The sequence below is a fragment of the Lepisosteus oculatus genome, chromosome 14 (assembly GCF_040954835.1).
Source record: "Lepisosteus oculatus isolate fLepOcu1 chromosome 14, fLepOcu1.hap2, whole genome shotgun sequence".
Taxonomy (NCBI): domain Eukaryota; kingdom Metazoa; phylum Chordata; class Actinopteri; order Semionotiformes; family Lepisosteidae; genus Lepisosteus; species Lepisosteus oculatus.
Window position 1 is genome coordinate 38,040,211 of NC_090709.1, and position 24,691 is coordinate 38,064,901.

A 24,691-nucleotide genomic window follows, 5' to 3' on the forward strand; every position below is an offset into this window, starting at 1 on the left:
CAAAGGGCCACTACCAAACCCCCACCGCTTCTAATACAACACACACCTGCTTCCAACGACCAAACAAGCATTAGCCAGCTAACCTATTGATCTCTCATCCCAAAGCCAAATTAATTTCCAAATTACTACCAAGAACACTCGTTAAATAGCACCCTGCTCCTGTTATTCAATTAGTTGCAGTTTCTTAGTGATTAAACCACCTTTTTATCCCTTCAAATTTCACTCATAAATGGTGAAAAGTGACTTGAAGCCAAACTGCAAATTATTCAAGATCCTTAAAATGTCCTTAATATAATTTCAAATGTTCAAAGTGTATATATATCCACACTGTATATCACATATATAAACACAACATGTTTGGTTGTGTAACAAAACATAACTGCAACCTTGATATTAACTTAACATAACATTTTATTTGGTCAAAACCATCACTAATCACACAGAAAAAAAACACAAGAAAAAATAACACTCCTACACTCCTGAGGAAAAAAAAACTAATTAAAAAAGTTAATTTATATGACAAATGAACATGGTGGGAGTACAATAAGTAATGGTTGGGCTCTTAAATTTCACATTTATATCTGCAGATGACTAGAAACTCATCTCTCCTACATATGTGTGTGTTTACAAGGCTGTTTTTTTATTCAGTTCAGTTTATTTGTTATATACACAAGTACAATTAAATCCTTATTCACATGTATGGTCCTATAAAAAGACATTAAGGAACACCCCTTTTAACTGTGGGTTAAACCTGTTTCACAGCCACTACGACTGTCACCTGTGGATGCTTTACCATTCTCTGTTTTTGCTACATTCCATGGGGGAGGTGCCAGCCTGGCTCAGGGTATAAAACAGAGGACTCCCTTTGCTCCTGTTTCCATTCAGTGGTTCAGAACAGGGGTGAGTACAGGCTGCTCTGTGGGGTAGAATATGTTCTTGAGATTTGCTTTAAGTTTACAGGGCTGAACTAGTTGGCTTTTCACTCTCTGGGGTTAAAGGGGACGACCACTCCTGGACTGGAGCACCAAGTGTTTGTATTGTTGCTAAATATTGATTTAAATGAGTTTTTACAAGGTTGTTTTATCAAACACTTGATTATGACCATTTAGTTTGCATTCCTATAATAGTCTAATAATTATATTTCATAGGTAAAATATAACTAGTATACTTTTCCTGATTACCTGGTAGAAAGCAGCTAAGCTGCATGAAGCCATTTCTGGTGGACTAATTGATATTGTAGGTGGGTACCTGCATCAGCATGCGCAGTCTGCAAAGGAACAAGTAATATGCATATTCCATGCTGAAAAGAGAAGAAAGAAAACACATTTCAACTGTGAAGCCTTCTTTTTGTTTCCAATTGATTTTGGCTTTTTTTTTTTTGCTTGGAAAACTGGTTTTACTCAGGTTTCTTGTGGAGGTGCCAGCCCAGCTTAAGGTGTAAAAGAAGTCACTGCTCCTGTGTTCATTCAGCATTTATAAAGTGGTGACATCTGGCTGTTTTTGGGACAAGCCTCTTTGTCAAGTGCTGTTTTTCTCTAGTTGACTTTTTTAATGAGTGGGGGCTCTTAGATTCGTTCACTTGGCTGGTTCTAGTAAACTGACTGGAGTGCCTGTTCCTGATGGAAAGGTCAGGATACTGTGAGCTGGGTAGGTACACTGTAGCAGTGTCCATTTTCCTTCATGTGGAATCCTTCTGTTAAGCTATGACACTTTCCACCTGCCCACCAAAGTGAGGGTTTCCCAGTTTATTGAAAATAACTTTTTCTGAATCTTGGGAAACAATTCCAGTGGCTCTTAACTCTAGAGAAGTGGTTCCCAATCCTGTTCCTGGTGACCTTGTTTCAGCTCAGCCCTTAGTTACACAATCAAACCCTTCATTGACTTTGGTTTGTTCCCTGCTCTTACTCATGTTGGAGATTTAAGGTAATATATTGTAAGTTAAATAAAGTCCCAAAGGTGTGCAGGTCACCAAGACTTGGAACTACTGCTCTAGAGCATAGATACCCCGTCTTGGCCCAACAAACTTACTCTTCAGGTTTTCCATGTTTTTAAAGAATTGGCACCTAATGAGCAGTGTTAACCAGAGCTGCTGTCCTTGTCCTTCATTTCCCAGCTGGAATGAACCAGGGTTTGGGAAGGAGGACCCGTGGACCCCTGTGAAGAGTGATCCTGAGAACAGGAGGTGCTGTACTCCTGCCATTGTGGGAGTCCCAAACAGTGCTTAGCCACATCACGGACGCAGACGCCTTGGGTTCTTTCAATAAAGGGCTGGGTAATATGCTTATGTGATTACACAAAAGCTATATAACCAAAATAACTGATTTGTCATTTTCCTTAATTGAACAACCATAAAATACAGATATAGGTGTACCTTTACCCTTGAGAAGGATAGACTATGGCTTTGACTACTAAACTTCAAATGGCCTATCAATAGTATCCCTTTTCCTTACCTCATGTACAGCATCAAACCCTGGGAGGTGGTTCATCTTCAGTGCTTCTGTCATTTTTGCAAAACGTGATGCAGAGCTTTCTTCCTGGTGCAAACTGTTCTTTAGTAACACTTGCATCTCGTGTAGAGCATGGAAAAAGTGAGTAAATGTACTAGTTTCCCTGAATCACAGATTGAACTGCACAGGTTATAACTGTGTAATACTGTTTACAACACATACTAGTTTATGCCAAGTTTTGAACTATAATGGCATTTTAAGTGATTGATTCATCAATGGTGTAGTTTTTTAATCTGTTACTATTGTCTTTTTTTCCATAGGCAAGTGTACTATTCTAGGTTTATAAAAGTGATAAATCTTACCATCTTACTTGGGTGCAGCATGTAACACTGCAAGTGTTAATCCATGGGCACAGTACTGCAATTAAACTGGGGGGGGAAGTGGAGGTGAACGCTGGACACATTCCTACTGGAATAGTGCTCTATAGGCAATATTAAAATTATCTTCCAGTTTTAAGGCTCAGCAGTGGAAACCAATCTATTGTTCACTTTGCAATTAACTTTCTTGTTCCTATACAACCAACAAATGTGGACAGCTTCCTCCTCAAGCACTTACTAGTTTAAAACATGACTTTTTTAGCTGCTGTGGTACTAGTAATACATACCTACTACCTGCAACTACAACCAGCATATGGTGGCGGTGCCAGATGAGATTAAGTGTCACAAGTAGAAGTTCACACCCATGTCTTTCCAGGATATAATCTGGAGTTTAACTGTCTGCCTATGCTGAAACAAGCCATCAGTCCTTTAAAATGGTAACTATCATTGGTTAAATGTTTGTTTTGTTTATACAGTTAACTGACTGTTTTAGAAATGAAGCTTTTCCATTGCCTTTCCAGTCTGACCTTAGCAGAATCTCACTACTCTTTACAAAATCCACAAGGTGGCCAAGATCAATATTGTCTTCTGGATCTGTAGCAGCTTCACATGTGCACCTCAATGAAAGCTGACATCAGTAAGGAGGAATTGAGACCCAGTTTAATTACTGCAGTTTAATTTAGGTCTCCTGTACCTATTGGGTGGAAGAAAAGTGAAATTTTTGTGGAAGTGATTTCAAAAGCTAGGGCAAAGCCCACAGAGCTCAACCAATCGTTGACAATGTGGCAACTGCTTTACCTCAAATGTTTGTCTTCAGAGTACAAAAAAGTATGAGAAAGCAGTTGGGGAAAAAATACTCAACTCCATTTACATATTAAAATGTACCTTCTTCCACTGTTCTCTTTTGCCCAGTCCCACACAACCTTCCTTAAAATACAGGAGAAATGGTTTTGCTCAGAATGTTCATGACTAGACTAACCTATCAAGTTTAAGTTGTTTTCTGATAGCGGTAGGTTTTGCACCATTAAATTTGAAAATGTTAGATGTAAGTAGGTTACCTTTTTTCAGAGAGAAGTAATGTATTTATACATATTGTGAATTTTTAAACATACAATTAAAGAGTGCTTTTGCATTAAAGCTTAATTAAAAATATTATGTGCGATAGCTTATGTAAAAAGCAAACAAAATATACAAAAGTGGATGACTGTAAAAATTAAGGTACAACAGAGTTCCTCACGTATTCAAGCCTGGGTTCAATTTTAACTTGGCAATATCACTCTACGCTGCATCTCCTGTTCCAGTTTGCTCTTTCTCCAGGCCTTCACTCTGCACTACAGCTCCCAGTTCCAAACCTGCACTCCAGTCTGCACCAGGGTTCCTGGCCTTCGCCCTGGAGCTCTGGCCTCTTTTCTGCTGGTTCTCTTGCCTGAGTTTCCAATCTACGTTGGGAGGCAGCCTTCATCCTCTAGGACCCCAGGGCTCCTCTAGTGCAGGCACATTTCATTCTTACGTCAATGTAAACATCCAATAAAATTAGCAGGTCTCAACCAACAGACTCACAAGTAAACCAGAATGAACAGTGGAAGAAGAGTATTGAGTGAGCTATCATGATCCTCACTGCCTACTCAACCATAAGACAAATCTCTTAATGAGCACTAGGACTGGCTAAAGAAATTACTGTTGTTAATAAGGTCCAAATTATAATTGCTAGATTTGGACTATGTAGAAACTGATTTAAAAAAATTGAAGTGATTGTCCAAAATTTGAGGATCCAGAGGCTTCACTTCTGCTCAAAGTGACTGGGGTGAGACTTTACTGAGAACCCTGGGCAGTAGCTGTGGTTTTAGAGCAAAGCCATGAAAATACAGCTGGATGCTTCATTCACACATCCTGCTATACCATGGTAAAACCAGAAGGCATTAGCTCATGCTGAAGGATCTGTGACTAGTAAGATGACAGAATATTGTAGGACATTTTTGCCTTGTTTGGAGGTAATGCAGTAAAATTCCTGTGAAATCTGTAACAAACACTCCCAGTTTATCTGGTGTTTATCCACCCCTCAACTCTTCCTTCTCCTCAGCCTTGATGCCCTAGACATGTTTAAAAGCAATAAACATGCTACCACTGTAGGTGGCACTCAGTCTTAAGGTGTGTTATACAAGGTTACAAGAACAATATGTTTACAAGTCCAATTGAATTATCAAGAGTGTGAAAGTTAGATAAGAGTTTTAACTGCAGTTTTGTCTTTAAACTTGAAAGTATCATCTCTGGAACAGAAGGTACTGTGCTCACTGACCTCCTGGGACCATCAGGACTACACACCAGTGGGAAAGCAGAGAAAGGTACTGTTACACAGGCAGGGGGGTCTCCCCTCTCCCAACACTCTGTTGTGAAGCAAAGGGCTCCACTGTATCTTTGACACGGCACACACCTTGTGCAGGTACTACACATGTTGATTTTGAAACAAAAGTAGGATGTGACAGAAGTTGTGCAAGTCGACTTCAACGTAAAAGGTCCCAAACAGTCACAGCTGGTCATGGACAAGTCTAGCAGGTGGACCTTTGTACTGAAAGGGAGAGAATGAATTCATGAAATTCCATATGGAAACAGTGGAGCTGGAGAGACTAGTGGAGTGTTTTCTGTAGGAATTTGAGTTATTAATGGAATAAAAGTTTTGTAGCCAAATGTGACTTGTTGTGCATAAGGAGTCTTATTCCAATTCCATAATTCACAAGGATTCCTATCTTGTCCCTTTCCAGTGCTGACTTGAAACCCATTTCCATGAGTCAGCATTTTGGCACAAACAGGCATTCAAAGGGTCTGAAAAAAGGCATCATAGTATTTCCAAGAGTAACTTAGATAATCACCATCATGGCCTGCCTGCACCACCCAAAAAGACCATTTTTCCTGTTCAAACAAGTTTGCCTACTTGTGCCACTGTAAAATCCTGGGAAGGTTATTCCGAAAGAAGCAGCTCTCCCCCTGTACTGTTCTACTTAGTTCTGCAGGACTGAGGCTACAAATCAGCACAATAAAAACTCAGTCAAGACCTGGCTGTGCCTTCTTGTTTCATTAAAGATGGACACAAGTAGGCAGGTTTCAGATGCAAAAGAGCACAACCAATGAACAAAGTTCTGGACTTTAAATCATGCACTATGTACAACCAGAATTAGTCCTGAAGTGTGTAGAAGAACAATAAAAAAATAAATATGACACTGTGGACAGTAATGGAACAGCACAATCGTGTTCCTCAGGAGAACCTCAGATGGCTTTAGATAGATAGATACTTTATTGATCCCGTGAGGGAAATTGCAGTGCAACAGCAGCTTAACACAGACAACACAGCCACAGTGTAACGAATTACATAATAATAGTACAATACATACAATACAAGAGTTACTCACAGTCCGGACACACAAAGAACAGACTAGAACAGAACAGTACACAGAAAAATCGTATCGCACATATGAATATAAATATAGATGTAAATATAGATATAAATGTATTGCACAGGTCCCTGGCATATATTGCACAAAAAACGGTTGTAAACGGGGAAAAAGAAAGCGAACAGATCGCTGTCAATGTTGCCTCTGCCCAGATGCAAGGTGGATGTGTTGTACAGTCTTATGGCAGAAGGCAAGAACGACCTCCTGTAGCACTCCCTGTCGCACCGTGGATGAATCAGTCTATTGCTGAACGTGCTCTTCATTTCTGCAAGCCTGTCATACAGGGGATGGGAGAAGTTGTCCATGATGGCCTCTAGTTTGGACATCATTCTCCTCTCAGCCACTACCTCCAAGGGGTCCAGGTCAGACCCAATGACAGAGCTTGCTCTCCTGATGAGCTTGTTCAGCCTTTTAGAATCCACTGCTCTAATCCCAGAGCCCCAGCACACCACTGCGTAGAAAATGGCACTCGCTACCACCTACTGATAGAATATATGTAGCATCTTACTACACATAATTCAGAAATGTATGTACTTGAAAATAATTGTACTGTTTCATCACCAACTTACAAATCCTTTTTGCAATCAATTTCAGTGCGTCTCTTATACCAGCCACACGAGACAATGAATCACTAAGTGGATGTTAAAGTTTAATTTATCCCATATTCCTTCTTCCTTATATTTTTCCACTTTTTGCACAAATTCAGGTAATTATCTTTTCTTGAATTTCCTGGAAACTAGTTAGAGATCAAAAGCTCTTGGGATACTAAGAGGTGACCACTGCATTTAAACTTGAAAGTTTTTAATACCATAAACCGATATTGCACTAACCGGGAGCATTTCCAAATCCTACATGAAAAACAGACAGCTCCCCTCTTTCCAACACAAGCACAAGTCTGTTACAGATGGCTGCATTAGACTGTTTCCCGCACATCAAATGCACTCTGTGCAGAAAATTAAATTGCTTAAGTTGATGATGTACAGAAATAGACACTGTGTACAGTACATCTTTCCAGACCCTATTCCGCTGTTCAGCCAGATCCTTCTCCCAGATAAACTCAATCACATGACATGCTGATACTCCAGAGATCCTGTTAATTCAATATAGTTGACAGGCTACATGTGTATAAGTTTTAAATAGACCTGTGAGCTTCTCCTCGATTCTGACGTTTTTAAAGTGTGAAGAGTGTTTTAAGAGCTGCACTGTGAGCTGCAAATCCATTTTTGTTTGATTACATTTTTCATCAAATACACTCTGCTGAAAATTAAATTGCAGACGCTTATGATGAGCAGAAATAGACACTTTGTAATTCAACATAGTTAACGGGCTACATGTTTAAGTTTTAAAGATCCCCATAAGCTTCTCCTCAATTCTAACAATTAGGTGAAGAGTATTTTTACAAACTAAAGTCCAGCTCATAGTTAGTCTTGAAAAAAATCTAGGAGCGTTACTTGGAGACTAAACAATTATATGAATATTTGTGGATGTAATAAATTAAGATCTCTGTTGCAAGATGACAATATCCTCACTGTTACAGTATATTGGAATTCCTCATTTGTAAAATGGGTTGATTGGAAAAGCAAATGTGGATGCTGCCGAATAAATATTGTATAACTAATAAGGTTAAGGAGGTTTCATACAAAATAATTAATCATACTTACCCAGTTGAGACCCTTGTTGTCCAGCGATTTAAAATTGAGATAAGTGATAAATGTGTTTTATTGTGACAGTAACTTTTCAATATTTATTTTGGTTATGTCCCATGGTAAAACCTTTCTAGACTAAGTTGCAAATTATATTAAAAAATAGACCAATATTTATATTTGCTTTGAAGAAATATATGGCATGTTCAATCTCAGCCCCATTGAAAACGATACAAAAATATCGTTTGTAACTTTATTAGAATGGCACATTATCATGTACACAAAATGAAATGGTCTGGGAAAAATTCTATGTTTGAGCATTTTAATATGGATGTAAAGGAGAATCTGCAGACTGTTTCAAATTGTAAAAATATGAAAGCGGTGCAGACTTCAATTTGTTTCACCTTTTTATAATTTGTATTTATTTTGTAATATGTACCCCTGTGATGCTTTTGTCTTGAAATGTTATCTGTACTTTTGTTTGTATTGTGTTCGATAATGCTTACATTTTTTTTAATTAACTATTAATAAATAAAATTTAAGAACTAAAAACTATTAAACTTACATTCTGTTAACGGTATTTTCAATTTAAAAAGTTTTGAAGGTGAAATTTTGCTTAATGGCCACAAGGTGGCGCCATTGCACTATTTCTGTAAGAATCAAAATGTATTTTTCCAGTTTAATTCCACGGATCGGCCAACAGAGGGGGCACTTCTCCTACTGCTTCTATTGAATTCATCATAATTGCTTTCACTTATATCGCGCTTTTCTTGACGGGAAGATGTGATGAATTATGGAAAATGAAGCCTGTGCACTGTGGATTTGAAAACTATTTTAAGTTTCATGAAGGATGAATTATGAGAAAATGTTACATGTCTGGTGGTATTTGCAATATTCTCAAAATATACAACAGAGCGACATCTTAATAATCTCACACAACAAATATTAGAAGATCCTTCTTTTATACCTAAAAGCTTTCAGATGTTGAACAATTAAAATATTGCTTGCAGGAATCCAATTACTGTTATAAACTTTTTACAAGCTAATTGTCTGATTTAATTTTAATCTTATGATATGCATTATGGTAATGTACCGTTGTTGTATTTTATTATTGTCATGTATGTTTTATGTTTAAGGTTTTGATGTAAACAACAAATTAGCTTCAGGACACTAAAGATGAATTAAATTATAAAGTAGATAAATAAATCATAGTATTGCAACCATATTTACTGGCAACCACACTGTCTAATTTTGGTGCTGCTCTTAATCTTGTCAGTTGGGTTGCTGATTTCCTTACAGACAGAACTCAGAGCCTAAGCGTCAACCATACTTCGTCTCAAGTGCTTCCCGAGGATCTGTATGGTCCTCCTTTCTCTTTGTTCAGTGTACAATTTGTACGTTATTACCAGTCAAGTAAGACACATTTGCAGACAACTGTTATTAGTTTCTTGCAGGCAGATGTGTGGGGTCATGGGCCAACTAGAGAAGATTTTGCCACCTGGTGCAAACAAAACTACTGCAAGTAAGATCACTGTCAGCTCAGCTCGGGAAATCAGCGTGATGGACTGTGCTGAAAGAGTGCCTTCACTGTCAGGCCCCACTCAGATCAAGAGAGCACAGCAGCACAGGGACACACTGACACAGCCCAGCCAGCTGCATGACCTGCACCAGGCACACAGATGGACTCCAAACAGCCACGAATGCTAAAGAGCCCTAAAGACAAACTTCAAACAAAAATAAACTGCATTTCAAAACTCAAAGAAGGCTCTACAGCTAAAACATTATTTTCTTCTCTTTTCAGCAGGGAATAAACCCAGTACTTGTTCCTTTACATTTCACAACATTCTGTATCAAACCAACAAATTGGACATAAATTTAAATAATTAATGTTTTTGAGAAACTAGCCTTAAAATCAAAATGACAAACTTTAAAATGAAACCCCATCAAAAACAAAATCAAACAATTTGAGATAGAGTGCAGAAACACCTGAAGCAAACTACCAGAACTAAAACAAAAACACAACCACACCACTCTGATCTGCACCACAGATACTGTGAGATGGTTAGACACCACAAGCACACCCTAAAGAAGAAAAGCACAAGCACAGACAACTCTCAACTAGAGAATAATTTGTGTAAATTTTATATATCCTACAGCACGTACACTATAGGAGTCTATAAATCAAAAAGTATGTCTAGGAACAATGGAACCATTGAGATAAATGAAAACCAGCAGAATTAGCCTCCAACATGGATAAGTCTGAAAAATATACTGTGAAAATCTCTACCAACAGATCCCAGACACAGAAGCATTAGACCAGGACACAAACTCCAGGCCCTCAGACCAAGACAGTCAACAATGTTTGACTCGAACTGCAGCTCAGACCTGAAGTAAAGCCTGCTCAACCTCGTCCTGACAGCTCACTGTTTCAATGAGGCCTGGAATCAAGGACTGATCACGCCCGTCTGTAAGAATGGAGACAGATTCGACCCCAACAGCTACCAGAGCTTCAGTGTGAACAGCAACCTGGGAAAGGAACTCTGTCGTATCTTGAATATCTGATAACCGGCCCTCCTTACTGAGCACAATGTAAGAGTCAGACTGGTTTCCTACCACATCGCCACACATCCCATCACATTTACACCTGGGCACTGCCAGCCCATTTGGACCCAGAACAGCAGAGCCTGGCACTGCTGGAGCAGGACTGTCACACCTGGGCACTGCCAGCCCATCTGGACCCAGAACAGCAGAGCCTGGCACACCTGGGGACTGCCAGCCCATCTGGACCCAGAACAGCAGAGCCCGGCACTGCTGGAGCAGGACTGTCAGACCTGGGCACTGCTGGAGCAGGAGTGTCAGACCTGGACACTGACAGCCCTTCTGCGTGAGACCAGAGTCTTGGTTTTCCAGAAGAGATCCAGATCTCAGGAAAACAGAACAACACACTGAAGAACAACACTTTGGAACACAACCAACTACACATACCTCTGACTGACAATCAGTTCATCTGGGAGTTTTCCTGGCAGTGAAGTCACTGAAGGAGCCGGCACACAGGGCATTCTATGCCAGTAAAAGGGGGCTCTACAACATCAATCCCCCATACAAAATTTGGCTGTGAATATTCAAAAGTAGTGCAATCAGACATCAGACCCACTGCCCTATAAAGCAGGTAAATGTGGGATCCCCTCACAGAGCAGGATTACACCAAATGGGACAAACAGCCCGTCGATACTCTATGAAAAAGAGTAAAAACATTTTTAAAAACATCCTCCAAACTGTAATGCTACAGAATCCTAAACAGACAATACACATAATACACACTAGCTGGATATTTGACCAGGCTAAAAAACAGCAAAGAGATACAAACTCTGACAAAGTACAGGTTCAGAGACCACAATCAAGCCATAGCAATGGGCTGACAAAGACCCGAATTTCTCAATCCGAGCCTGTTTCTCAATAATAATAATACAGTGTGTGATCTCCTGTCCCAGCCTGAGGAACAGACAGTGAGCCTGTCTCTCAATAATAATAATACAGTGTGTGATCTCCTGTCCCATCCTGAGGAACAGTCAGCCTGTTTCTCAATAATAATAATACAGTGTGTGATCTCCTGTCCCAGCCTGAGGAACAGACAGTGAGCCTGTCTCTCAATAATAATAATACAGTCTGTGATCTCCTGTCCCATCCTGAGGAACAGTCAGCCTGTTTCTCAATAATAATAATAATACAGTGTGTGATCTCCTGTCCCAGCCTGAGGAACAGACAGTGAGCCTGTCTCTCAATAATAATACAGTGTGTGATCTCCTGTCCCAGCCTGAGGAACAGACACTGAGCCTGTCTCTCAATAATAATAATACAGTGTGTGATCTCCTGTCCCAGCCTGAGGTACAGTGAGCCTGTTCTATAATGTAATGTTCTGTGTTGGATGTTAGGTGTAAATGTCCTGTGTAAATCCTGTTTGATCAGTCTTATTGAAACTGCTGTAACTTGTGCACAGCTCTGCTGGTGTGTGAATCTGAATTGGAGGAGGGAAGGAGTGCTGTCAGAATGTCACTGCTGTTGATCTTCCAGCCCTTCCCCACATCTTCTCCGTCACACATTTGCGCAAAGCCTGTTCCATCCTAGAGGACCCTCCACACCCTTTTTTTAACAATTTCCAATCCCTGCCCTCTGAAAACAGATACAGCTTTCCCCCTCTGAAAACAAACAGGGTCAAGTTCTCATGTAGACCTGCGGCCACAACCCTGCTCAACAGATTACTCTCTTGGGCATGTGCCTGTGCATTGTCAGCTTGTGTGCTTTTCTATATATTGCCTGCTGCCATGAAACACATGTCCACCTTGGGGATAATGAAGACTCCCTTTCTCAAGAAAACAACGCATCTGAAAATGACTTTTCTACAAATGTTTTCACCCTCTGGTGTCAAAGTACTGCATCTGCAGGAAGGGGTGCTCATCCATCCATCGTCAAGCAGTCCCACTCTACAGCACATCAGGGAGACACCTGTGAAATCAGTGCCTTCCGGTTGCTTTACAGATATATTATGTAATACGATTCGTATTTTTAAGGTCACTAACTTTTCTCTATAATTTCTCGAAAGTGCAATTCTTTTTAAACTTTTTTTTATTGTAGCAATAAAAATAGATACAATACAAACACGAGTATATACAGCATATCAATAATGTCATCAGGGGTACATCGTATAATATAGTTACACTTCTGAAAAAAAGATTGAACCAGGTTAATAAAGATAAGGGCTGATATAGTCTGAAAATACACTTTTACATCTATTTCATTTCACTTCATATATCTATAATAGCGTGCATGTATAATAATTAAGTCAATTAAAAATATATTTTCATGCTATTTTCAATGAGATTAAAAATTAACATACCATCTGTATAATTAAAGTAAGGTTAATTTTAGCCTCTTTATATAAATTCGCAAATCATTCCAGAATGTTTTTACAACACAACATAACCAAAATACCTGTTACATTTCAGGGCTGGTTTCAGAAAAGTCACAGTTATCATCTATATTGATTTTCAATTACTGCGTAACGAAGAGTCTTTACGGAGGCGCTTTAAGACTCACCTCCATAGACTCGTTTTTTCTGTCACCTCCCGCCGGAATTCAGTAAAGTCCCGGAATGTAAACTGTGTGATTGGACGAGAGCCGTATCCCTCCCGCCTCCTGCTGAAATCTCGGCGCTGATTGGACAAAGGCTTCGTCGCTCGGATTGAGACAGGTAAATCCATGGTGATTGGCCTAGTGCCGCTTCACTCATGATGAGGGTGGTACCTTCGCTGTAGTACACGGAAATCCACGGTGATTGATCGAGAGCCGACTTACTCAAGTTGATGGCGGTATTTCCGTGGAAGAACATGGAAGTCCATCGTGATTGGTCCAGAAACGTGTCACTCAAGTTGAGGGCGGTATTTCTGTCAGCTACAGCATTGTCCTTGATCAGAAAAACCCTGATCATGTCTATGAAACCAAACAGCACCTTCTTTAAGACGTCAAGCTCAGGAGATTTATGTTCTGAGTCTTCTTTCACCCCATGATGAGCTTTCCTTTAGGCAGAGCTGGTTGCAGAAAGAGAGTGGGACTCAAGAAAACAAATTAAAAGCAAATGTGTGTGTGTCCTTGTGGAAAAATAAAGCAGAAGCCCAGTTCTTGCTGTCTTGCATGGTCATTTACCCATCGGTGCACTTCATGATCTGCTCAGACCCTAGCGAAGCACAGGGGGCTCTCAGCCCTCTCCTGAAGACCCCTGCTTGTCCACTCTGACTGCCCCTTCACTGCTCCATCTTGTCTGGAAAACAAAAGAGCACAAGTCACTGCAGGAGTAGGGGCCACCTTCTGTACCTTTCGTTATAGGAAAGAGGCCATTCAGCCCATGCAGCCTGTTCAGGAGATAGTAGCTAACTGACCTGCTGAAGTCTTCCAGCTGTTTCCTGAAGGGTAAAAACAAGGCTGGGGCAACTTGTTCCATACTCCCACAACCCTTTGTGTAAAGAAATGCCATTCCACATACAGATGCAGCCATTCAAAACAAGCGGGCGATACCGCATTATTTTCTGGTGCGCTTGACGCAGTATACTGCAAGTTACGGTATTAATACCGTATATTCTCGCATAGCGCCGCATGATACCACAAATAAAATAATAGTAGCCTGAAGTTCCGCAAGGTGGAGCTAATAAAGCTCAACCTCTCATGTTTGAGCTGTCGCCATCAAAGTCTTTACCGAAGATATTACTAATAGTATTAATAATGAATGACCTTGGACAAGTTGTAAAGTATTGCCCTGGTCCACATTCACCATGCCTTTCACATGCTCATAGAAGATATTGATTTAGGAACATGTATACTGTACTGTATACAGTATCTATATGTATATTTAATGTCTTTACTGTGCCCGTTTAAGTATTGAATATTTATATGGAATTTTACCATAACGTGTGTGAAATCCATAAACGATATTCGTTTTGGAACATAAACATACAGTATGTAAACTGTATATGGCTGGTCTCGGTACTTTAAAGAAAAAATACACACCAGTATTCCATTTCTCCCTAAACATTTTAAGCATCGCAGTTTTTAACTAACCTGAAATAACGTGTATAAAAAGTGGTAGTTTTAAGCTTTTCTGCAAATATGCTCGATACCAGAGTCAACAAACATACTTTTAGAATTTGATTAATAGGAAATATAATGTGGAATCGTGTATCTAAAGAAATTAATAACAATATAATTTGGTTTATGTCAAAGCGCAATGAAACCTACAGTATAACTTGATTCTTATGGATGCCCAGTCCCGCCAGGGATTAAAGAAAAACATGGAATCGCGTATCTAAAGAAATAACAGTATACAGTAACTATGTTCATGCACAAACAGTAGCATGTTACATTATTAATTTGGGGGTCTCCTCTTGCCAGAAAGCGTGGTTTTGGAAACCACCCACCTGCTGCAACCAGTCCAATCCCAGGATACAGTCCTCACGGACTGGGGCAAGGTAGAAGGGGTGTTTCACCCTCGCAGCCCCAAAGTGTACGGTGAGCGCCCCAGGGGTTCAGCTGCCTTGGTGCCCGGCAGGACACCAGGCCGCAGCAGGGTGATGGTTGAACCGGTGTCGACGAGGGCCTGGCAGGGTCTGCCCTCTGTGAGCCAGGGAAGGAATAAGCCAACTCTTGTTGAGTAAGCCGCCCCTTATGCAAAACCAACACCCCTCCCCGGTTCTAGTCAATTAAGCCTAGCTTTCTTAACTAGTAAGTACTGTACTTCCTGGGTTTTGGACGGGGGGAGGTGTCTTTCGCTGGAAATCTCGCCCCCTTCTACTTTGAAAATACCTGTGAAACCGGTTTAATTCCTCACAGCCAGCACTCCCGCAGAGAGGGGGGTTGTACTTGCAGTGTGTACAGTAGATGGGAAAGCCAGAGCCGACCGCTACGCCGCCCACGTGTTATGCTCTTCGTTAATGTCTAAGCCGGAACACATCATTATATCTCATTTTGTATTTCTTAAAAAAAAAGTCATTTGCCCAGCCTTACAGTATTGTTGTTTTTGTTTTTATCCTGTAAAGCGCTTTGAGGAGCCACCTTTAAAGGCGCCATATACAATAAAGTTCATTATTATTACTATTGTTAATTTGCTGGACAGAGAGGTGAACATTATTACACAGAAGACAAAGATAGCTATTTACGTTGCATTGTGCTGCTGTAATACAGTTTTAAATAATTAAAAGTCTAAGCAGTATCAGCTTTATTTATGGGTTTTAAATAAAGGCGATTTAAACGTGATTTAAATCAGTATAAATGTTTATATTGTAACGCATAGGTGACTATTCATTGTTATTAAAATGACTTAAATTCGATCATGTTGTGATATTTAGAAATATAAATTTGTTTTGTGCGAGTGAAGTTTTATTTAATCTCTGACCCAGGGAAACGTTTTATTTTTTCAAAGAAATGTTTGTTAAAAAAAAAGTCATGGCTCCCGCTGGATTCTGGCTTGTGTTGCGGTACATGAATATAATGATATCGTTATTAATTTCTTAAGATACGCGATTCCATATTCCATATTCCCTTTTAATCAAATTCTAAAAGTATGCTTGTTGACTCTGGTATCACGTTAGTTAAAGACTTCGATGCTTAAAATGTTTATGGAGAAATGGAATACTGGTGTGTATTTTTTCTTAAAAGTACCGAGACCAGCCGTATACTGTATGTTTATGTTCCAAAATTAATATAGTTTATGGCCTTCACACGCGTTACAGTATGCTCCTATTCTTTTTATGCTCAGCTACTAAGATTTCCCTTCAGTGGTAAAATTCCATATAAATATTCAATACTAAAACGGGCACAGTAAAGACATTTAAATCTTTCTATGACCGACCAACACACCACGAGTGCCCCTGTCGGTCATCCAATCACGTACCGCGGTATTTTGCATCGTGACGCACGAGGCCGTAGCCAATTACCTCCAGCGCTGGATCACGATTCACTTCTCATTCCAAAGCAGGCTGCCATGTTGATCTTGTCAATAGTTACTTTTGACACTGATAAAGATATTCAGCAAAAGCCTGTCGTACATAAAACCCTCCCAGAGTTTAAACAGGAAGACGGTTCTTCTGTGCGCATGTTAAGGTTTCCCAGCACTGTGTAACTTGGAAGCGAGTGGGTGGGGATGAAGGCGCGGCTGACGCGCTCTGCACGACTACCATCATGACCGAGCTGACCGCACTTCCCACAGGACACCTAGAACACAGAGCCACTGCGGTCAGCGGGGGGACAGCCCCAGCAGTCCCACCCACTCCACTGCCAGAGAGCAAATCTGTTCTGGGGAAACGCAACAATATTGCTGCAGCATAAAATAGGGTTCCTACGTTATCCTTTTACATTGTTGAAATAATGCAAAACTTGCCAGGCGATAAAGCACCGTATGTAACAATTACTGCATGTATTCCACGTACTCTTTATTAAACGATAGGGTTATTATCTGAATTTTATTTATTTATTTCCAGAAAAAAACCTCTTTCGTGTGGACTAAAGCGAACAAGCTGAGCGTTTCGCCTGAATGACTCGCAGGTGGGATGAGGTCTCGGTGAAGGCGGGCCAGGGGGATGAGGTCTCGTACTTGGACCTGCTAGAAAACAGCTTGTGGCCACATTTCGCACACAGGTAGATACCTTGAGAAAGGAGCAATCATTACAGCTGATTAAAAGCACGAAACGCGGAGCAGGCATTAAGACGCTAGACAGCACAGGCGGTTTTGTATGCTGCGGGGTTGTCTTTGAACCGCACTTTGAGAAACACGGCGGTCCGTCCCCTTAACTAACTGAGCGTATCGTCCCTTGAACTTATTAATATAAACAAATATTTTTTTACAAGTTTTGGAAACAACGATCGGTGGAAAAAATCGTGTACATCTTTTTTCGGGCTACCTTGTTTGCACTGTTCTTAAAATGTCCCCCAAAAATTAAAATACGAAAAATTTCGAAAACAGCAAGAGAGATCTGTCTTGCAAATATTCGCTTCACCTGTATACCGACCGACGGTCTAATACGGTTTATATTCAGTTACTTTATCTGCAGCCTATTATTAATAACTATAATGATAGATGTGGCTTAAAATAAGTTTGATTTTGTCTTCTTGTTGCTACTTCGTCTGTTAAACCCACTGACACTGTTACGAAAATGTACTGGGCACTAGTTATATCACATTAGGCTGTTATCGATAAAAATACTTAAAAATGCACCCGCTTACCCGGCTTGAAGTGATCTTTATAAATCTCGTCTTCTAGGAAAGAGCAAAAAGACATTTTGCAAAACTAAAAGTTTGCCGTAACTCTACGATTTCAGCTGAAACGTAACTTTCGAGCGTCTTCTGTTTGCAAGCGTCTACCAGCCCGCAGGATCAGGTGGCCAGACTCAGATCACGTGACGGGGGGCTTCTCCTGTAGCGTGTGACACAATCACTGATGCTAGATGGCAATGATCCATCACTTCTGCCAAAAGGCTATAGCTTCTAGCTGAAGGTCGTAGCTCCTTTCGTTTGTCCTTTTGGATGCAGCATAGGGCCAGTGCAAAGGCACGGTTTATGTGATGCAATTACTCGTGCACTGCTTTCGAAAATGTTGCACCAGAGATCAGCACCTGCTGGTACAGCAACATCACGTTTTTGTTTTTCTTTAGCAGTCTGTGTCCCATCTCAGGCTTGTCAATCAAATCCCTAAGGTGTCTCGGTGACATGGTTGGTATGCTCTCCGTGATGGTGTTCTTAAGTTTAAATGTAGAAGACGTTTGCTGATAGGTGTGGTTTGCGTTGAGGTCTTGGACAGCTCTCTCTCCAGTCTCTCACTGCCTCAGCTTTAGCCCTGCTAAAACATCTTGGATCAGAACCTACCAAAGTGCTGCACAAACCAAACAAGTCTGCCTCATCCCCTGGGACACACAAACACAGCACAAACCGGGATACTCCGGGGCCCTTAGGGAATATATATGGGCCAGGAGGGAGACAACAAGCAGAAACAGACCCTGAAAGGCTCAGAGCTCACAGACCGGACAACAAAGGTAAACCTGGCTAAGAGAGAGGACAGGCTGTGCTCCTACCGCCAGCAGGGAGAAGCACAGAGATGCACTTTCTGCTGTACTGCACAAAACGCTCAAGAATCATATAAACATTCTTCACAATCATATACACCTGCCAAAACCACAACAGCTATCAATCCTAATGGGGTAGAAGGGAGAAAACGCATTAGAGATGCAGCCCAGTTTGGGATCTTCTGTCACAGCCTGAGGAACAGAAAATGACTCTCTCAAATAATAATAATAATAATAATAATAATAATAATAATAATAATAATAATAATAATAATAATAATAATAATAATAAAAGTTATTTGCTTAAAATGTTCTACTAATTCCTTTTGTATTCATAAAAGTTTAAATTCATTAGAGAAACACATAATAGATTTTTTCAATTAAGTTTAGTTATGAAAGACGGCACAGGAGGTACACAGTATGTGTTTGCCAATCTGTGCTTCGTTTCACGAAAAGGGAAGAAAGAAACAAGATTGTGGTGGTGGATGTTCAGTAGAAGTGTGTTCATTTTATTACGATTGATCCATTTCCTAATGTATGTTTTTTTTTATCTAAGTGCATTTGGACACCCAGAGCCATTCCGCTGCAGAGCTCAGCTCATGCCTGCTGGGCTGTAGCTCTGCGGACTGCAGCACGCGGCAGCACATCTGGACTGCAGCGAACATCTGGGGGCTCTGCCGAACAACAACAGCAAAGTGTCCACAGGCAGGCTTTCCCAAAACCTGGCACCCTCTCGGCACCCTGCAGCGCAGTCAGAGGGAGAGAGAGAAATCGGGGGAGCCACGTGCACTCGTGTGATCTTGATGGTTTTGCACAGGTGAGTTCCCCATGCGTTGTCTACACACAAGGCAGCGAGTGTGTAAAATGGATTTAATATGCGTCGTGTGCAGAGCCCTCTCGGGTAAGACATAAGATCCATCCTATTGTTATTATCTATGGAACAAGAAAGTCTAAAATGTATAATTCACGAATTTTTTTATTTGCCCCTGGATTTATCTCAAGAGAGTTCACAGTCAGTAACCAGCGATTCAAGTTTGTCTTTTGTGGTCATGTACACCACTTTAGTAAAATGAGTGCATGAATGATTCTTTGTGTATAAACCATGCATCCATTCTCATATACTATATTTATAATAATAATAATAATAATAATAATAATTGCTTACACTTATATAGCGCTTTTCTGGACACTCCACTCAAAGCGCTTTACAGGTAATGGGGTCTCCCCTCCACCACCACCAATGTGCAGCATCCACCTGGATGATGCGACGGCAGCCATAGTGCACCAGAACGCTCACCACACATCAGCTATCAGTGGGGAGGAGAGCAGAGTAATGAAGCCAATTCATAGATGGGGATGATTAGGAGGCCATGATTGGTTAGGGCCAATGGGAAATTTGTCCAGGACATCGGGGTTATACCCCTACTCTTTTCGAGAAACGCCCTGGGATTTTTAATGACCACAGAGAGTCAGGACCTCGGTTTTACGTCTCATCCGAAGGACGGCACCTGTTTACAGTATAGTGTCCCCATCACTATACTGGGGCATTAGGACCCACGTGGACCACAGGGTGAGCGCCCCCTGCTGGCCCCACTAACACCTCTTCCAGCAGCAACCTTAGTTTTTCCCTGGAGGTCTCCCATCCAGGTACTGACCAGGCTCACACCTGCTTAGCTTCAGGTGTGAGCCTGGTCATTTCCTGTATTTATTATACAGGAATGTGATTTGCTCTTACAGCATGTCAGGCTCTTCAAAGTCAGATCTCCTTGCACCAACAAGCACTGAAAAAGAGCGTTAAAGGTGCCAGCATTTCAATCTCCTCAAAATCACATTTGTCCAATGCAATGCCAGGGAACCTTGAAACAGAAGGTCACTTAATACTCAGCAGGTGTCACAATTCCAGAGCAGAGAGTCCTGGACAAACTCTAAATAAAGCAGGCTGTATTTACTGGTGTCACCAAAATTGTCCCTGTGTGCTTGTGTTGTTATGGACTGGCATCCCACCCAGAGAGTAGTCCAGTCTTGCCTCACTGTGTTTGTTGGATAGTATCTAGGGCTGCTCCTCTCTTACCAGCACTTTCTGATAATGCTTGGCTGAGTGGCACTTCCTACTTCTGAAACAAAAACCTTCAGAATATATCTCCCATGATGTGACCACAAAATCCACAAAATAGCATGGTGTCAAAGCAATCAAACTTCATTGTGAGAGTGATTGACAAAGGAAAAATGTTTTGTACTGTATGAAGAACATATAAATACATGGAAAGCCTTGCAGAGCCTATAAACAGTTGGAATGTTGTTTCTAGTTTTTTACATACATTTTAGGCAAAACTACGCTATCCATGCCAGTACAAATCTAGCAATTAGCTAGTCAAATTAAGATAGTCATGTTGTGGGAAATCATCTGCCAAGATTATATTCGCAGGCTTTAAAATCAAAAGCACAAGAGAGAGAAACCCAGGCTGTTAATCTGTAGTGATGGCCTGGCCTGCACTCTGCCCTAAAGACAATGAAGTCTAGGTCAACACCGGCAGAAGTAGGCAGAGATGAGGTTAGGCCATGAAACAGACTTGTCCACATCATCTAGACTGCTTGTCTAGTGTAGATTAAGAGCAATAACAAAATGATTGTAAAGCACAAAGTGGTCATGGTTTTCTATAGTAGGCTGTGCCAGAATCAATTAGGACAGATACATTTGATTAATTGTGAAAACTGCAACTGTCATGGTCCTAGATGTACAATATAACAGTGTTATGGTTTACATAAACGTGTTTTTAACTGCAGAATTACAAGGAAGCCAAAGATTGTGTGGAAGTCTAAACATTTATTGAGTTTGAGGACACTTGGCATAACCGGCTGGCTGAGACCCATCCTCCCGGCCATAAAACAAGCAGGCTAGGACCTCCAAGCTCAGTGAAAAGGCAACCAAGGGGTAGCTGTAAGTGAAAATGGGCTGGAAGAGGGATGCAAAAATGAGCGAGGAAGAGGAGAGGCAGCTGTGCGGTATAACTGGGAAAGAGAGGTAAATACAGTACATCAGGATTAGTTGTAAGTTGTGGTAGCTGAGCTTAATCGATTTGGCTGCCTTCCTCCTCTCCAAACATTTGTTAGAACTCCATTGCTCAGTGAGGAAGTCAGAGAAATGTTTGGTTTTTAAAATAAGCAATACAATACCCATGACACTCTAACTTACTGAAGGGTTAGAAAAGAATCCACGCACTGGCACGGGTCTCACTGACTGAACAAGACTGAATCAGATCAGTCAGGGGTCTGTATACCCCCTGTACAGCAGTGTGTCGAATTTGCAAAAAGTTTGCCTGGGAGATGCTCAATACTTTGAAAACGCTATGAGAATTTGAACCAAGATGCCAAAAATGACAGGGATGGATCATGCTCTATCTTGTTGTCCAACATGATCCAGAAGAATCGCAAGGTTACCTTGTTGCAACTCTGAAAGAAAACTGCTTCTGTTGAGGAATTAACAGAACTTAAAAAACCAAACTCATCGACAGCTCAGTCTCGCTTTAACTTTTAATTCACAGACTACCACCATTAAAACAGACAAAATGATATTTTGAGCTAAACTTCAGTGTTATTCCTAAGAGCTTGACACTAAATACACTTAAAATATTGTAGTGCAACTACTTTCAGTGTGTCTTAGGAGTCTGGAAGTCATTTGCGCATCTCACGGGGCAACTTTTTGAACGTGCCGTTTTCGAAATGTTCCGAAGGGCTCAAGCTAGGGTTAGGGTTGGGGTTTTAACAACACCCAGACAATTTGTGATACATTTGCTGTGCTCCAGGATGCATGTGAAATGCAGGAAGAGTGTTCTGTGCCCGTTTCCTCGCAAACGAAATTTGGCCCAATTTTGCTTTTTTTCATAAGCCGCGCGCCTGTCGAAAAGTGGTCAAAAATCTCAAATTTCAAAACACACTTTCAACATGCTAAACCATCTCTTTTTGAACTGTTTTACGTTTTAAACCAAACAAAATGATACGTTGAGCTTAACTTCAGTGTAATTTACAATCCTAGAGTGTTCACGGCACAAATCAAAGGCCTTTCAGGAGCTATTTCAGCAGAAGGTTACAAAATAAGAAATACTGAGCAAGAACAATGAGCTTGACACTAAATACACTTAAAATATTGTAGTGCAACTACTTTCAGTGTGTCTTAGGAATCTGGAATTCATTTGTGCATCTCACGGGGCAACTTTTTGAACGTGCCGTTTTCGAAATGTTCCGAAGGGCTCAAGCTAGGGTTAGGGTTAGGGTTTTAACAACACCTAGACAATTTGTGATACATTTGCTGTGCTCCAGGATGCATGTGAAATGCAGGAAAAGTGTTCTGTGCCCGTTTCCTCGCAAACGAAATTTGGCCCAATTTAGCTTTTTTTCATAAGCCGCGCGCCTGTCGAAAAGTGGTCAAAAATCTCAATTTTCAAAACACACTTTCAACATGCTAAACCATCTCTTTTTGAACTGTTTTACGTTTTAAACCAGACAAAATGATAAGTTGAGCTTAACTTCAGTGTAATTTACAATCCTAGAGTGTTCACGGCACAAATCAAAGGCCTTTCAGGAGCTATTTCAGCAGAAGGTTACAAAATAAGAAATACTGAGCAAGGACAATCAGCTTGACACTAAATGCACTTAAAATATTATAGTGCCGCTACTTTCAGTGTTTCTTAGGAATCTGGAAGTGATTTGCGCATCTCACGGGGCAACTTTTTGAACGTGCCGTTTTCGAAATGTTCCGAAGGGCTCAACCTAGGGTTAGGGTTGGGGTTTTAACAACACCCAGACAATTTGTGATACATTTGCTGTGCTCCAGGATGCATGTGAAATGCAGGAAGAGTGTTCTGTGCCCGTTTCCTCGCAAACTAAATTTGGCCCGATTTTGCTTTTTTCATAAGCCGCGCGCCTGTCGAAAAGTGGTCAAAAATCTCAATTTTCAAAACACACTTTCAACATGCTAAACCATCTCTTTTTGAACTGTTTTACGTTTTAAACCAGACAAAATGATACTTTGAGCTTAACTTCAGTGTAATTTACAATCCTAGAGTGCGCACGGCACAAATCAAAGGCCTTTTAGGGGCTATTTCAGCAGAAGGTTACAAAATAAGAAATACTGAGCAAGTACAATGAGCTTGACACTAAATGCACTTAAAATATTATAGTGCAACTACTTTCAGTGTGTCTTAGGAATCTGGAAGTCATTTGTGCATCTCACAGGGCAACTTTTTGAACGTGCCGTTTTCGAAATGTACCGAAGGGCTCAAGCTAGGGTTAGGGTTGGGGTTTTATCAACACCTAGACAATTTGTGATACATTTGCTGTGCTCCAGGATGCATGTGAAATGCAGTAAAAGTGTTCTGTGCCCGTTTCCTCGCAAACGAAATTTGGCCCAATTTTGCTTTTTTTCATCAGCCGCGCGCCTGTCGAAAAGTGGTCAAAAATCTCAATTTTCAAAACACACTTTCAACATGCTAAACCATCTCTTTTTGAACTGTTTTACGTTTTAAACCAAACAAAATGATACGTTGAGCTCAACTTCAGTGTAATTTACAATCCTAGAGTGTTCACGGCACAAATCAAAGGCCTTTCAGAGGCCATTTCAGCAGAAGGTTACAAAATAAGAAATACTGAGCAAGAACAATGAGCTTGACACTAAATACACTTAAAATATTGTAGTGCAACTACTTTCAGTGTGTCTTAGGAATCTGGAAGTCATTTGCGCATCTCACGGGGCAACTTTTTGAACGTGCCGTTTTCGAAATGTTCCGAAGGGCTCAAGCTAGGGTTAGGGTTGGGGTTTTAACAACACCCAGACAATTTGTGATACATTTGCTGTGCTCCAGGATGCATGTGAAATGCAGGAAGAGTGTTCTGTGCCCGTTTCCTCGCAAACGAAATTTGGCCCAATTTTGCTTTTTTTCATAAGCCGCGCGCCTGTCGAAAAGTGGTCAAAAATCTCAAATTTCAAAACACACTTTCAACATGCTAAACCATCTCTTTTTGAACTGTTCTACGTTTTAAACCAAACAAAATGATACGTTGAGCTTAACTTCAGTGTAATTTACAATCCTAGAGTGTTCACGGCACAAATCAAAGGCCTTTCAGGAGCTATTTCAGCAGAAGGTTACAAAATAAGAAATACTGAGCAAGAACAATGAGCTT

At 40.7% G+C, this 24,691-nt stretch overlaps 1 long non-coding RNA gene across 4 annotated transcripts; it reads left to right on the top strand.

Moving 5' to 3' along the window:
* The first annotated feature begins 872 nt into the window (after positions 1-872).
* Positions 873-5,165, top strand: LOC138243195 (uncharacterized). Of its 4 annotated transcripts, none has more exons than XR_011192027.1 (5): positions 873-900; positions 2,114-2,272; positions 2,462-2,588; positions 3,201-3,261; positions 4,126-4,210. It is a non-coding gene; the product is annotated as an uncharacterized lncRNA (long non-coding RNA). The 4 variants fall into 4 exon arrangements; XR_011192029.1 differs by lacking the exons at positions 873-900; positions 4,126-4,210 and adding exons at positions 1,558-1,647; positions 5,084-5,165; XR_011192028.1 differs by lacking the exon at positions 873-900 and adding an exon at positions 1,558-1,647 and having other exon boundaries at positions 4,142-4,225.
* Positions 5,166-24,691: the final 19,526 nt, after the last annotated feature.